The 14,005-nt window shown below is 44.4% G+C and overlaps 1 long non-coding RNA gene across 1 annotated transcript in view; it reads right to left on the bottom strand.

Moving 5' to 3' along the window:
* LOC112655798 (uncharacterized) overlaps positions 1-14,005 on the bottom strand; it is a 145,375-nt gene that overhangs the window by 17,868 nt on the left and 113,502 nt on the right. The window contains exon 10 of the long non-coding RNA XR_007404855.1: positions 8,589-8,652. This is a non-coding gene — a long non-coding RNA (uncharacterized LOC112655798). The remainder of the gene's footprint in view (positions 1-8,588; positions 8,653-14,005) is intronic.

Consider the following 14,005-nt stretch of genomic DNA (forward strand, 5'->3'; position numbering starts at 1 on the left):
AACATCTCTTTTAATCCACTACTTCGTTTCCCATGTGTTGACCCCACCTTCATTTCAGCTTCTTCAGTTCCACCTCAGGCATGAGATCTGTTGTTTAAGTGTGGACTGTGGGGAGGAAAATGTTTAAGAATGAGATCATAGCTTTCACTAAACCCCGCTGCCCCAAGACACAAAGAGCCACTTTTGGCAGCCTGGCCAGTTGGACAGGAAGGCCAGCGGCTGAGGAACAGCGCCAAGCTTTAGCTAAGTGCTCCGTGTTGAAAGGTTTCATGCAAAAATCCTAAAGCAGAGAAGTGAAATTTCAGGGAGTAGAGCTCCCCAACTCCTGTCCTGGAAATGACCGGAGTCTACCCCTGTCATTATAGCATGGTCTCTGGCTCCTGGAAACCTGGTCTCAATTTCCACCAGGCAAACAGAAATGAATGCAAACTTTTCACTGCCCCATCCTCCCCACGCTGCCAAAGCGACCCAGGCTTGCAGCAGGCTCTGACTTCTCTCACTTCCTTTCAAAGCACAAGCTCTCAGCACCCTCTGCTCCACCCAGAGGGTAGGTGGCAAACAGCCAGGCTCTGGGACAGCCAGAGAAGCAAAAACACAAAAAACAGAGCCCTGGGCATGTGAGCCGCCTCGAGGGTGGGAGGAATGTGGAGAAGGTTCTGCATGCCCTTGGAGTTGAACGTCCAGACACTGCAACTTGGAAGGACCTCTCTCCACTTTGGTCATTCACTGATAGTAAACGTAGCCTGGAGTGAGTAGTGGAAACCCACGATTACCCAGAACTCAGATTTAAGTCTCCTGGCGACTCTCTGCCTACGACTCCTCACCATCTTCCCGTGCACGGGGTAAGAAGAGAAAGGAAGAGGATCATGGAGCAGGAATGTTTGAGAAACTCTAACTCCAGGGTTTTCTGAATCAGAAATCGTGCACTTTTCATCTCTTCTGCACTCCTCATGAAGCATCTGGTGGGCTGCTCCCAGCTCATGTCCTCATCTCCTTGTGCCAACTTGGAATGCAGTGAGGCCGGGACAGAGCTCAGCCTATGTCTGGACCCCAGGGCCTCTCTCTTGCAGCTTGGGCAGGCACTAAAGCTACAGAGGAAACATGTGGAAACATAAAAAGGAAGCTGTGGCTCAGCTTTGGCAGGCAGTATACAGAGACACGGGGTTGAGGGCTTGAAGCTTACCCACGCTCAGATCCCTGTCCCACCACCTCCAAAGCCACTGTCAGAGAAGCTAGTGTGAAATAAGGTGGACTTCTCTGCCTCTCCCTACAGGAGAGGTCTATGTGCCTCTATGTGCCTATATCTTTTTTGAGAAGTTAAAAAAAGAAAAGTTTCATCTTCTTTAGATTGTGCTACTTATAGCACAAAACCTAGATTTTAACCCAGGGCCGTGTCACCTTTAGGAAATATATAGTCATGGTGAAATCCAGCCCTCCAGAATTTTTCGTGCGGGTCCTCCAGATGTTGTTACTTGCCTTGACCCTTCTATGTACCAAGATAGCAATAATCATTCTTTGTGATACATGCCAGGGATCTCAAATATATCAGGCAAAGCAGATGTTATTATTCCCATTTTATAGACAAAGAAGATGAGGCTGAGAATTTACTGGTTGCATGATTTGCCCCAGATCTTACAGCGGGTAACAGGGCTGCGATTCAAACCCAGATATGAGCCCGAACTCGGTTTCTTTCCCAGGTGCTGCACCTTCTACCCATCTCCAGTGGTCAGAACTCAGTCAACCTGTGATTCTCTTCCATAAAGCTGAGCCCCCAGAACACCCACTACCCTCACACTCTCTTTGACCACTGAGACTCAGCTGTCACTGAGCTCTGCTATCACTGTCCCCCTGAAATACTAACCCAGAAATAAGCACACTACTTCCTTTCCCTTGATATACACCTGCTACCTACATATATTCTTCTGATATGCCAGTCATGGGACTGACTACCCATTCTGGCTGCTGCCATTTCATCTTTCTCTCGTATTTATACATTTGTGCCTATATGTTAGGCTCTGGTGTTTACCCTAAGTTATAACCGTAGACAGAGGAAGTCTAGGCTGTTAAATTTTTGATGAAACAGAGAATCACTCAGGATTAGGCACTTAATAAAGATGATGATGGTGGTGGGGATGATGATGATGATGAAGGTGGCCTGGGATGCTCTGTCCTGATAAAACATCACCAAAATTATCCAAAAGATTTCCCAGCAAACTGCAACAGAGGACTCAGTAGACACAGGCATCAGAGTCTCTGTGAATGGGTTTTCCCCCGGTAGTACGAGATGAGGGTTTGGCATCCTCCCCCTCTCAGGGCACTGAACCAGGGGGCTGAGAGGCTCAGAGGCGGCAGGAGGCAACTGCTGCAGGAAGAGCACCTGTGAGCAACCAAAAGTATCACCTGCTCTCCACGACAGGGAACCAAATGCCTCTGAGTCATAATTACCAAGCTCAGAGCCAAGCTGACAGGCTGGAGGAAGAAGTTAGCATACCTCCACATCACACAAGGAGTACTGGTTTCCCTCAGAACATGCTGAGCATGGCTCTAAGTGGAGAAGCTGGAGCAGAGAGCCCCATCCCCCTGGTGAGCCAGCCGCATTTCTCCGTCCTCCTGCAGAAGGCTCTGCATCCCACCCCCTTGGCCTGCTGAGTGGGGTCAGTGCACCAGCACAGGGCCTCACTCACAAAGCAACAGTGATAATTGTGGTTCTGTATGGAACAAGGGCCACGATAATAAGGTAAAAACTGTGGGGACATTTTCACACAGGATGCAACTTCTTCCAGAAGGCACTCAGACCCTAGTTGTATCTTTTAAAATGCTCAGAGGGGGGGCCTGGTTGGCTCAGTCTGTTAAACGTCCAAGTCTTGATTTAGGCCCAGGTCATGATCTCAAGGTTGTGAGATCAAGCCCCGCACTGGCTCTGCCGTAAGTGTGGAGCCTATGTAAGATTTTCTCTCTCCCTTTCCCTCTGCACCACCCCCACTCCAAAAAGATTAAAATGCTCAGAAACTTTTCCCCCAGGTTTTCTGCATAAGTCAAAAATTCCCTTTGTCTTCTAAAGCATTTAGACTTAAGTGATTGTAAATAAAGAAAACAAATAGCTTACGTTATACACTGAGTCAATATATCACCTATTCCAGACTAATAGCTGTTGCCCTGATGCCATCTTACATTTAGGGCATTTGTTCTTTAATTGCATTCGTGGTTTACTGAGTGCTTTCAGGAAGAATAAATAAGACTTTGAAATGTTAGCAGAGGAAATGTATAAATTGGAAGTCTTTTTTACTTTTAAAATAATTGTACACTTATAAGCAATTGTATGTCAATGCCTTATAGTCTTTTAAGAAGCTGCACATTTTTGGAAAGGAAATCTACTGTAATATGAACACTTTCTTGCTTGCTTTAGAAATAGGACACAGAAATCAATCCACAGACATACTTCAACTTTTTCTTGTCATTTTTGTTATTTCATTCCACAGCTCAGAGAAAGGAGAACTGGAAAAGAATAAAAATGTACCGTTTGACTCATATATCCTTATTCTGTTTTAATTGCATGTAAAGATGACACATTATAGTGAAGACATTTTATTACGATTCAGAAAGAAAAAGGTTGAGTGAGTTATGAGCGGTATGGGATGGGGGCACCAAAAGATTCATGACGATTCAGTTCAGGAATACCCGTCATTTCCCTGAATGTGGTATTGCAACAGATAGATAACCCGCATGTCAGTGATTGCATCTGCTTAAATAAATGGCCTCAGCTTGCTATAAATATTGAATATTGTGTTTTATATTAGAGTAAGCATTAGTAATGATACTACTATCTCTGCATTTGAGGTCAAACGAAAAGATGAGTGTGCCAGGTTCTAAGATGATGAACTCTGACCATTCTCTAGCACTCATGTCCAGTTCCTAGGCCTGCCACGTGGTGTTCAGAGTAGGAGAAAAGGGGGAAGAACACACAGTCAGGAGCCAGCCTGAGTCTAAATCCTGACCCTACCACACACTAGTGCTAAGACCTCGACAAGCCACTCAATCTCCCACTCTGTGCCTCATTCTCCCCCTCTGGAAAGTGGGGCAAGAAACACCGCCTGATGTGTGGATTCACTGAATTATATAGAAAGTGTTTAGAACAGTGGCTAGCATATAATAAATGCTAAATAAGCATCAGGATGACAATGGCTATTTTTTCATACTGAAGCTTTCTCTAGTACTGCTACTTCTGCTCCTCTCCATGCCGACTTCCCACCCCCTACCCCACCTCATCCCCTCCAGTCAACTGCCACAAGTGGGCTCACAGCTGGGCCCCCTGCTTTCTGCATACCCACCCCACTGGCACCTGTTCAAGTCTAATATCCCCTCCATGTGGCTTACACTACTCAGTAAACAGGTCCATCACAGCACTCACTACACTTTCCATTTTCTTTATCTATCTAGGTTTCTGTGTAGTGGGGCTGAAAAACATATATTTTAAAGGCTGATATCAGAAGCCCTCTTAGATAGGAAACGATCTTCTTTTAAGATCTATCTTAACAAGCAAACTTTGACAGGAAAGATGAGTCCCAAAGACTCTGACTGTAAGGAGAGACTAACTCCTCCCCATGAGAGGTACACATTCTCTTGGGCAAATGGTGCAAAAGAAGTTCAATGAATGGAGAAAGGCCAAAATGATTCCAACCTGCAGAAAAAGGTGGCCAGTGAGAGATTCCTGTTGGCAGGGGTTGATGGCTATTTAAGACAGGAGTGAATCTTCTTTTATATTCAAGTTGTTTGCATTTCTGAGATGTGAAAAAGACCCAAAACTTAAGTAAAGTCCTAAGTATGCTGGCTCAGGTCCTCCAAGAAACAGATGGATTGGTTGTGTAAGAGATTTCCCCGGGGAAAGGCCGGTGAGGAAGTAAGGGAAGAGAATTCAGAGAGATGCTGATCTGACCAGCGCAAAAGGGGAGGGGGAAGAGAGGAAGATTGGTTAGACCTTCAGATCACAGAGAGTTCTAAGAAAGATCTGATGACAGGTGATGGAAAGTCCTTGAGTCAAAGTCACTGTTGGAGGAATCCTGCATTTCACAGCCCATGATAGTACCCCACTGTGCTAATTGCAGCCCACTCACCAAATGTAAACCCAGTGCAAACATGATGGTAGATCTAGAGGAGCAGCAACCAGGGCTGTCAGCCAGCCATGCTCCCAGAGGAGGGGACGGGAGCTGTGCACCTTCCCTTGCCACCATCCAGGGTTACCTCAGCTGACAGAATCATGTCCAATTCATCGTTTGATATTCAACTGCTCAGTAAATTAATAAGTTGATCCCCACTACACACTGAATCATCATCCTAAACAACCACTGAAACCAAATGTGGTACACATGAGACTCCACTGTACTATTCTTTCTATTTTATTTCATTCAAATTTCCCTTAATAAAAAACTTTATTAAAAATATTATTTAGGGCAGCCCAGGTAGCTCAGCGGTTTAGCGCCGCCTTCAGTCCAGGGCCCGATCCTGGAGACCAGAGATCGAGTCCCGCGTTAGGCTCCCTGCATGGAGCCTGTGTCTCCGCCTCTCTCTCTCTCTCTATCTCTCTCTCTGTGTGTGTCTCTCATGAATAAATAAATAAAATCTTAAAAAATATATATTTTTTTAGAGGAGCATCTGGGTGGCTCAGTCAGTTAAGTACTGCCTTTGGCTCAGGTCGTGATCCCAGGGTCCTGGGATCAAGCCCCGAGTCAGGCTCCCCACTCAGTGGGGAGTCTGCTTCTCCCTCTCTCTTTCCCCTTCTTCTCCATGCTCACTCTCTCTTTCTATCAAAGAAATAAATAAAATCTTTAAAAATATATATTATTTAGAAACCCTTGATGGTTCCTCAAAAATTTAAATACAAAAAAATTAAATATAGAATTCCCATACAATCCAGCAATTCTACTGCTGGGTATATACCCAAAAGAACTGAAACCGGGAACCCAAACAGGTATCTACATAGCTGCGCTATTCATAATAGCCAAAAAGTGGAAATAATCAAAATGTCTATAGGCAGAAGACTGGATAAACAAAATATGCTATACATATACAATAGAATATTATTCAGCCTTGCAAGGGAAGGACACTCTGCCACATGCTACAACATAGATGCACCTTGAGGATCATTATGCTAATAAAATAAGCCAGTTACAACATGAGAAATATTACATGATCTCAGTTATATGAGGAAACCCCAGTGGTTTCAAACTCTGAGAGACAGAAAGTAGAATGGTTCTTACCATGGACTGGAAGGAGAGGAGAACAGAGAGAAAGGCTTTAAAGGGTAGAGTTTCAGTTTGGGGAGAAGAAGGCATTCTGGAGATGAGCAGTGGGGATGGTTACACAGTATAATGCCACTTTGTATATATCTAAAAATGGTAAACTGTGTTTTATGCAAATTTTGCCACAATAAAAATATACATTATTTAGAGATTATATCTGATAAGGAAGAAAACTACAGCTGGGATACTTTTTGCTACCATGTGTTCTTATGCTTCAGGCTCAGATTCTCTGCCTCCAGATCCCCAGTGATGGTCCCTGTAGCTATGACTTCTCCCAGGCAGCCATTTGGCTGGTGGGCTGGTTCCAGGGCTTTCTCTAATTGTCTTCCTCCCGAAGTCTGCTTAGGGCAATTTGTCAGATTCCACTCAGGAGCCTCCTCTTAGAGTAGCCATTCCCACAAAAAGTCTCAGAGCCCAGGTTTTGGTAGCTCGCTAAACCCCAGATGCTGGCCCTATCCTCTTGTCCCCTCAACTGAGATTTTCCTGTTTAAAAATAAAAGTAGACTTGTTTTGATAAAAGTATCCAGATGACATTTCTCCCTGAAAGACTTCTGCCAGAATGATGGAGTGAGAAAGAAAACCCTAGTGAGACAGTAAGTGGATCTTTGGCAAAAGAGTGTCATGGTGGGCTGCACCCCACCCCCCTACAAACCCCTGGGGCTTGCCCTCCGGATTCACAAAAGAGGATCAAAGGAGGAGCAGGGCAACAGGCAAACCCTGGCCTGTCTTCACTGCCTGCTCTCTTTCCTTCTGCTTTTCTCATGCTTCTGGTCCTTCTCGCTTTCCATTCTGCCTCAGGCTCAGGCTCTAAATGACTGCAGATACTCTGTTGTTATCTCCATCATCCTTCCTGAATATGTCTACTCTATTTCTTTCATCATACAAGATGTTCCAATCATCAGGAACCCTGAATTCGAAGTTTGGGCTCTACATACTCTGTGTTCCAGTCAGTGTGTCAAACCAGATAACATGAGACCAGTAGGAGCTGTGGGAGCACTGATCCCTGTGCTTATAAAGATGGCCAAGACAGCTGCCCCAAGCCACCAGAGGGCCTAGATCTATAAATCGTTCAGAAGGTCAGGGGAAGGGGGACCAAGAGGGCACAGCATGTTTAAATAAAAGGATGCAAAAAGAATGGCTATCCCCTTATAATGATGGCAAAATACTCAGAGAGCCTGACCCCCTCTTTCCCCAAGAGCTTGCCATGTCAGTTTACTTTTAGGCATCCCAAAACCAATTCTAAATAGTTTAAGAGAAAGAAAGAAAGAAAGAAAGAAAGAAAGAAAGAAAGAAAGAAAGAAAGAAAGAAAGAAAGAAAGAAAGAAAGAGAGGGAGAAAGAAGGAGAAAGAAGAAAGAAAGAAAGAAAGAAAGAAAGAAAGAAAGAAAGAAAGAGAAAGAGAGAAAGAAAGAAAGAAAGAAAGAAAGAAAGAAAGAAAGAGAAAGAGAGAAAGAAAGAAAGAAAGAGAAAGAGAGAAAGAAAGAAAGAAAGAAAGGAGAAAGAGAGAAAGAAAGAAAGAAAGAAAGAAAGAAAGAAAGAGAGAGAGAGAGAGAAAGAAAGAAAGAAAGAAAGAAAGAAAGAAAGAAAGAAAGAAAAGAAAGAAAGAGGGAGAAAGAAGGAGAAAGAAGAAAGAAAGAAAGAAAGAAAGAGAGAGAGAGAGAGAAAGAAAGAAAGAAAGAAAGAAAGAAAGAAAGAAAGAAAGAAAGAAAGAAAGAAAGAAAGAAAGAGAAAGACAGACTAGTTCACTCACAGGACCCTTAGATGAGCCCATCAGTAGGCTTGGGGGCTAAGCAGACAATAAAATGCCCAAATCACATTCATCCAGCTCTGTGGTTCCAGAGAGCTAGGCCCACAAACCAGCACTGCCAACATGGGTATGCCAGGCTGCTCTGGACACTCTGCCACAACCATTTCCAGAAACTGGATACTCTTACCACCACACTAGTCAAGAAGATCTCGCACCATCCCCAGCTTCACTGGCTTCCAATTCAAAGTCTGATTGATGGGACCTGGTCACATCCCTGCACCCAAATTGGAGGGATGCTGGTTAAGAATCTGGAAAACTGGTAGGTGTCCCCGTTGGGGGAGTCTCCGATCATGGACACTGGCCCAGAACTGACCCCAGGCAAGCTGGCTCCAGAGGCAGTGCTCTTAACCACCAGCTAGTGACCGAGATACTCTATATGGCAAACTGAATCATGGTCTCTACAGAAACAGTATATTCTAAGAACTTCAAATTTTCACAAACCATTTAATTTTAATATGGAGAATGGCTTAACAGAAAAAAGCTTACCAATATTTCTCTAACTTTTATTTGAAGGGATTTCTGATCACACACATTGTACTCCTCTTGCCTCCTGAAAGAGTCAAGTCAGATAAGGCAGGTTAGAGAAACGCCTGTCTCTTTGTGACACAGAAATTCACACAGAAACATCTCAGAAATGCAAAAGCTTCTGTGAAGAAACCAAACTTTCCCTTGCCTCTTCAATTTAATGGTATGCTAATCATACTATCTGAGGCATGTCTGAGAATAAACTCTGAAAGCCACAGTTTTCAAGAAAATACCAAGAGTCTAATATAGATGGATATCTACGTCCTAGAAATCAAATTCTCTTATTTGAATATTTATGACAAGAACTTATATGGCAAGGTTAAAATTTTCCAGTGGCCCAAGTCGGAAAGCTCTTTTGCTTTCCTGTTATTATGCTGTGCTCAACCAAGGGAGGGTATTTTTAGTACTCTATTGCTAGGTGCTCAACTTTCTTCTCTCATCAGAAATATAATTGACTTTATTTTTATCTGCCTCAACGTTTCCTTCATATGGTAAGCTTCTAAACATCAGTGTCTGCTAAATAGTAAGATTTCAGTATATATGTGGTATGTTCAGCCTCCACTGAGGAAACTATAAAATAACAGGAAATTCATCTCAGATGGATGTTACTTTGGGAATTTTGTGTTCTCCATCTTCCAGTGACTTTCCAGAAGCAGGGTATCACATGACAAATTGCTTCTAAATTTTCGTTCCAGAAAATGTTTTGCCTCTCCTGAAGAGTTGAAAGTATTTTTCTTCTGAAAAATGAAAACTAGTCATGTTTCTCATCTTCCTTTGGCCACCAGGAAACTCAGTGCCAATTTGCAGGCCTATTATGTTTGGGTCCATTAGCTGCAACTAGAATTAAAGCTATTTAGAACTTGATGGCTCAGTAGGTCACTTGGCCACTCATTGCCTCCCAGCTCCAAATTCATTCTTTTTGTCTGCTCCGTAAAAATGGATATGATGCCTTTAAATATTTTTTACTCTGCCAGCTGGTATATATCAACCTTTGGTGGCCAAGTGCTCTGGAGAGACATTTCAGGAGGAAAAGATTTTGTTTGCTGGCTCTGATGTTTCATCTCCAGGCTCCCGCAGGGCTCACAATGTCTTAAGGGTCCTCTCATGCACATGTGGCTTCCCCAGGGCCCAGCACCTGCAGCGGAAGCGGCTTCTCCCTTGCCGGACTCCTGCAGGGCACAGTGGTCAGCATTCCTGAGCAGCCCGAAGCTTCCCCAACACCCTTTTGGGTAGAGTTGTAGCAGTTTCTCTAGTAAGACACCTCCCTGTGAGCAGCTTTTTCCAACACCCTGGAGGGCAGGTTTCCAGCAAGTTCCTAAGGGTGGCTTTCTAGATAATTCCAACACAGCACCACACTGACTTCTCTGCTATTGTCAGCCACAGCTGTACCCTCTCCAACTGAGGTCTGGGTTTCTGCCCTGGGGGCGCCCTCCTCCCACCTCTAGGGATAGTGGCTGTTCCATTTCCAAAGATACGATACTATATAGAGTTCTCTTTATTTCTTCCCAGGCAACTCCTTGTTTGCTCCACTTCCCTGTTATGGTCAACAATTCTTTACATTAAAGTTTCCATGTTCAAATGACTGTGGCTTTTCTCTTCTGATCAGACCCAGACTGATATACTTAGCATATGTGCATTTTATACTTCTTTCTCTCCTGACATCTAATCAAATGTATTTAACCCCTTGGTTCTATTATTTTTCAAATTCAGATTTCACTACTTAATTGTGGACATACTTTCGGTGTAGTCTACTCTAAAACTATTTGTGGAATGTAAAGGCCACAATTAATTGAAATGCATATGCAAATGAGGGCCATGCCTATTTAAATTGCTGTACACCTTTCCTGAAAAGAATCAGTCTCCATGCAGTAAGCCAATTTTTTTTAAGCCAATTATTTTTGATGAAGATAATGACACTAATGATTCTAGGTACTTCCATCCCATGTTAGACTTTTCTATAGCTGAAATAGGACCCTTAGAAGTTAAGATGTTCAGACCAGAAATAACAAACCAATAGACCCATGATAATAATAGTTCATCACTGTTCTCAAGTCAAAATTTTCTTTTCCTACACAGTTCCTGAAATTCTTGTGACCCGCCCCAGGCTAGCAGCTGATTCAAGAGATACTAAATGCAAAGAGATGGATGGAGATGGGTGTGGAAAACTGTATGAAATAGAGATTTTCAAACTAGTGTGACAGAGCAGAGGATGGCAATTTCACAGGAACATAAGAGAGACCAGTGAGCACTGTGACAGTTAAGGAGTAAAGTCTCAGACCAAATTCCCAAGGTGGCCCCAAAATTGCAAACCTCCCAGGTTAACTAACCATCAATTCCATCTCCACTGCCCCAGGGACTGAGGCTTCTAGAAACCCCAAGTTCCACTAAGGTACTAACTATATGCCCTCGAGGAATTCCTTAACCTCCAGAGTAACGATGCCTACCTCCCAGGGTTACCAGGAGGATAAAAAGAAGCACTAATTATGAACACCCTCATCACAGTGCCTGGCGCATCCGAAGTCTTAGCAAATGGGTTGGCCTGCTCCCCTTATATTAATTAGTTTCCCAGGGCTGCTCTAGCAAAGAACTACAAACTGGGTGATTTAGTGCAACAGAAATGTATTATCTCTCAGTTCTGCAGGCAAGAAGCCCCAAAATCAAGGTGGCAGTTTGACCCTGCTTTCTCTGAAATCTACAGGGGAAGGATTGTTCCTTGCCTCTTCCAGCATCTGGTGACCCCAGACATTCCCTGGCTTGTGGCAACACAATTCAGATCTCTATCTCCATCCTCACATGGCCTTCTCTCTGTGTCTATCCATCTCATCTTCCCTGTGTGGCTTCATCTCTGTGACCAAATTCCCCATCATATTGGATTAGGGCCCACCCTTAAATGAGGGTCATTAGACCTCATTTGAGCCTCATTAACTCTCTGAAGACTCTATTTCTAAATAAGGTCACATTCAGAGGTCGGGGCGGGGAGGGGGGGGGTTAGGGTTTTAACACATCTTTTTGGCGGGGACAAGATTCCCCTCTGCTTAGTTTTCTGCCTTGAGGTGACAGCCTTCTACTCTTCCTCCGTAATGAACTATCAGCTATTTAGAGTACAAGTTTTGCTTTATCACAGTTTCTTGAACATGAGTTGTCTATAATACACCCATAGAGGTAAAGCATGGGTCTGCTCATACCTCACAAACCTCCTACTCTTCCCTGCCTCCCGCCTTCTGGGCTCTGGCCAGGATGGCTCCCTCCAGCCTCCCCTGGGCTCTACTCCCTGTAGCCTCCAGTCCCTGCCTCACTGTGTCCTGCACTTACCAGAACTGTCCCCTTTCCCTCCCTCTTAATCTGACTCCTTACCCCAAAGACCCATAACCATATATCAGCTGCTTTCGAATCTTTGCCAGACAGACACAATCTATAGAAAATAGCAGAGATGGTAAGGAGGACATTTTAGTTGAGCTGAAGGAAAACCCTTCACATGCCTATGTTGAAGCCCAAGTGCTTATCTGAAATATAAGACCTTTTAGGAAGGGCAATGCATTTTGCCACCCCCTCCTCCTCTATATAAGTTGCAAGGGTAGGGGTCTGTTAAGGTACGGGGCTCCTCTGGAGAATAAGAAGACCCTAAGGGTGGGAGCACAGACAGTGGGCATGCATGTGAGTAGAGGCACATCAAAGGTATGCCTGGACTGGCCTCTGCTAAAAACAAAACAAAACAAAACAGGGAATTGAGAGGAGTCCCGAAGTGTCAGCAACAATGGATTCATAAACACTGACTCTCCCTACATCCCCAAGGTAGGCATGCTTGCATCTCCCACTCTAGCAACCCCAAAGAGAAAAAAGAGAAGGGATGGATGGTTCTAACAGGTAGCCCCACATTAGGCAGTCCCACGCATGGTCTGCTTTAAGGAGGGAAGAGAATTGCCTAGTCTAAGGCCACCTCCCCAGCTCTCTCCATCAAGGTCTAAAACTTCCATCGTTAGGATCATTCTTAAGTTAAAGACACCCTATCCTCCCAGGACATTTTATAAAAGCAGAATGCTTCTGGGCAGGAATACACTGTGTTATTAAGTGCCCACAAATATTTCACTTGCACTGGGAGACTGCATTCCTTGGTGGCCACCAGGGTAGTCAGCTGTCCCAGGGGGGTAAATCCAACTACCTACCTTTGTTGGTTTTGTCTTCTACCATAGCCTCAGAGCTGTACAAACCGATGGATGGAAAACATAATGTAAATCTGCCTCTATAGTGAGACCAAATAGTACCTAGCACATCATGTTGCTGCTGTAGAGAGTTAATGACTCATGCATCTAAAATGCTTTCAATGTAAGATCCCGATAAATATTGACTATCGTCATCATCATCATCATCATCATCATCATTATCATCATCATTATTGTTAATGATTGAGAAAACACACAAGTAAAGGAGAAAGGTCTAGAGAGCTGACACCAGAAGGCCCCCGTGGGGGTGATGTTGGAGGGGAGGGTCTGAGAGGAGGTGGGTGGTGGGCCAGAAGGGGAGGAGGGCCAAGCCAGCTGCTCCCACCACGCAAGCGTGCATACAACAGCCCTGTGGACACTGCCTATGGCCCAGGCACATGGCACTTACCAAGGCCCACTGAGAACCTGGCACTGAACTGTGACCATCTTTTCCCCCCTGATTGAGCCAGAAGCCTCTGTCTAACTGCTTTGCTCTAGCCACGGAGGTGTGATAAAACATAGCCGAGTGCAGCGGGGAGAAGCCTCCATAAATTAGAAAGGGACTGTGTCCTGGAATCTCTGAAACTGAACCAAATAAATAGGGAGCACGAGGCAGTGGAAATGAGGTGTCCTGGATACCCAGCAAGGACCCACGGGATCCCCCAGAACCTGAAGGGAAGGCAAAGGGCCACAACACAGTTTCCCAAAGTGTGTTCCAGGTGGCTCAGGAAAAGAAAACGTATTCAAATAGGTTTCTGGGTTAAACGGAGTTTAATGTATTTCATTAGAATAAGATTTTTAGAGTTTCAGATATGCCTAAATGCATTGTGAACCTCCAGAGGTGGATTCTGGACTGAGTGTTTCCTGTGTGTGCTGGAGAAGATAAGCCTGGTTTTAACAGAATATCCAGAGACCAGTGTCCTGTGAGAAAAGCCTGGGGCCATTCATAAATGCTGGACACTGCGTGTCACAGGACAAGTCACCTAGGGCACCTGAGCCCTCTGTTTCCTCACCTAAGAAATGAAGGCCCTCAATCGGCAGTTCTTGGCTGGGAACCTGGTAAAAGCCGTGGATTTCCTGCCTGGAACTAGGCGCATATTACACATGTGCCAGATTTTTTTTCCCATACAGTTTCAGGGAATCATAAATCTCTCAACTCTCTGGTGTTCTAAGTCTCCT

Source organism: Canis lupus, chromosome 22 (assembly GCF_003254725.2).
Source record: "Canis lupus dingo isolate Sandy chromosome 22, ASM325472v2, whole genome shotgun sequence".
Lineage (NCBI taxonomy): Eukaryota > Metazoa > Chordata > Mammalia > Carnivora > Canidae > Canis > Canis lupus.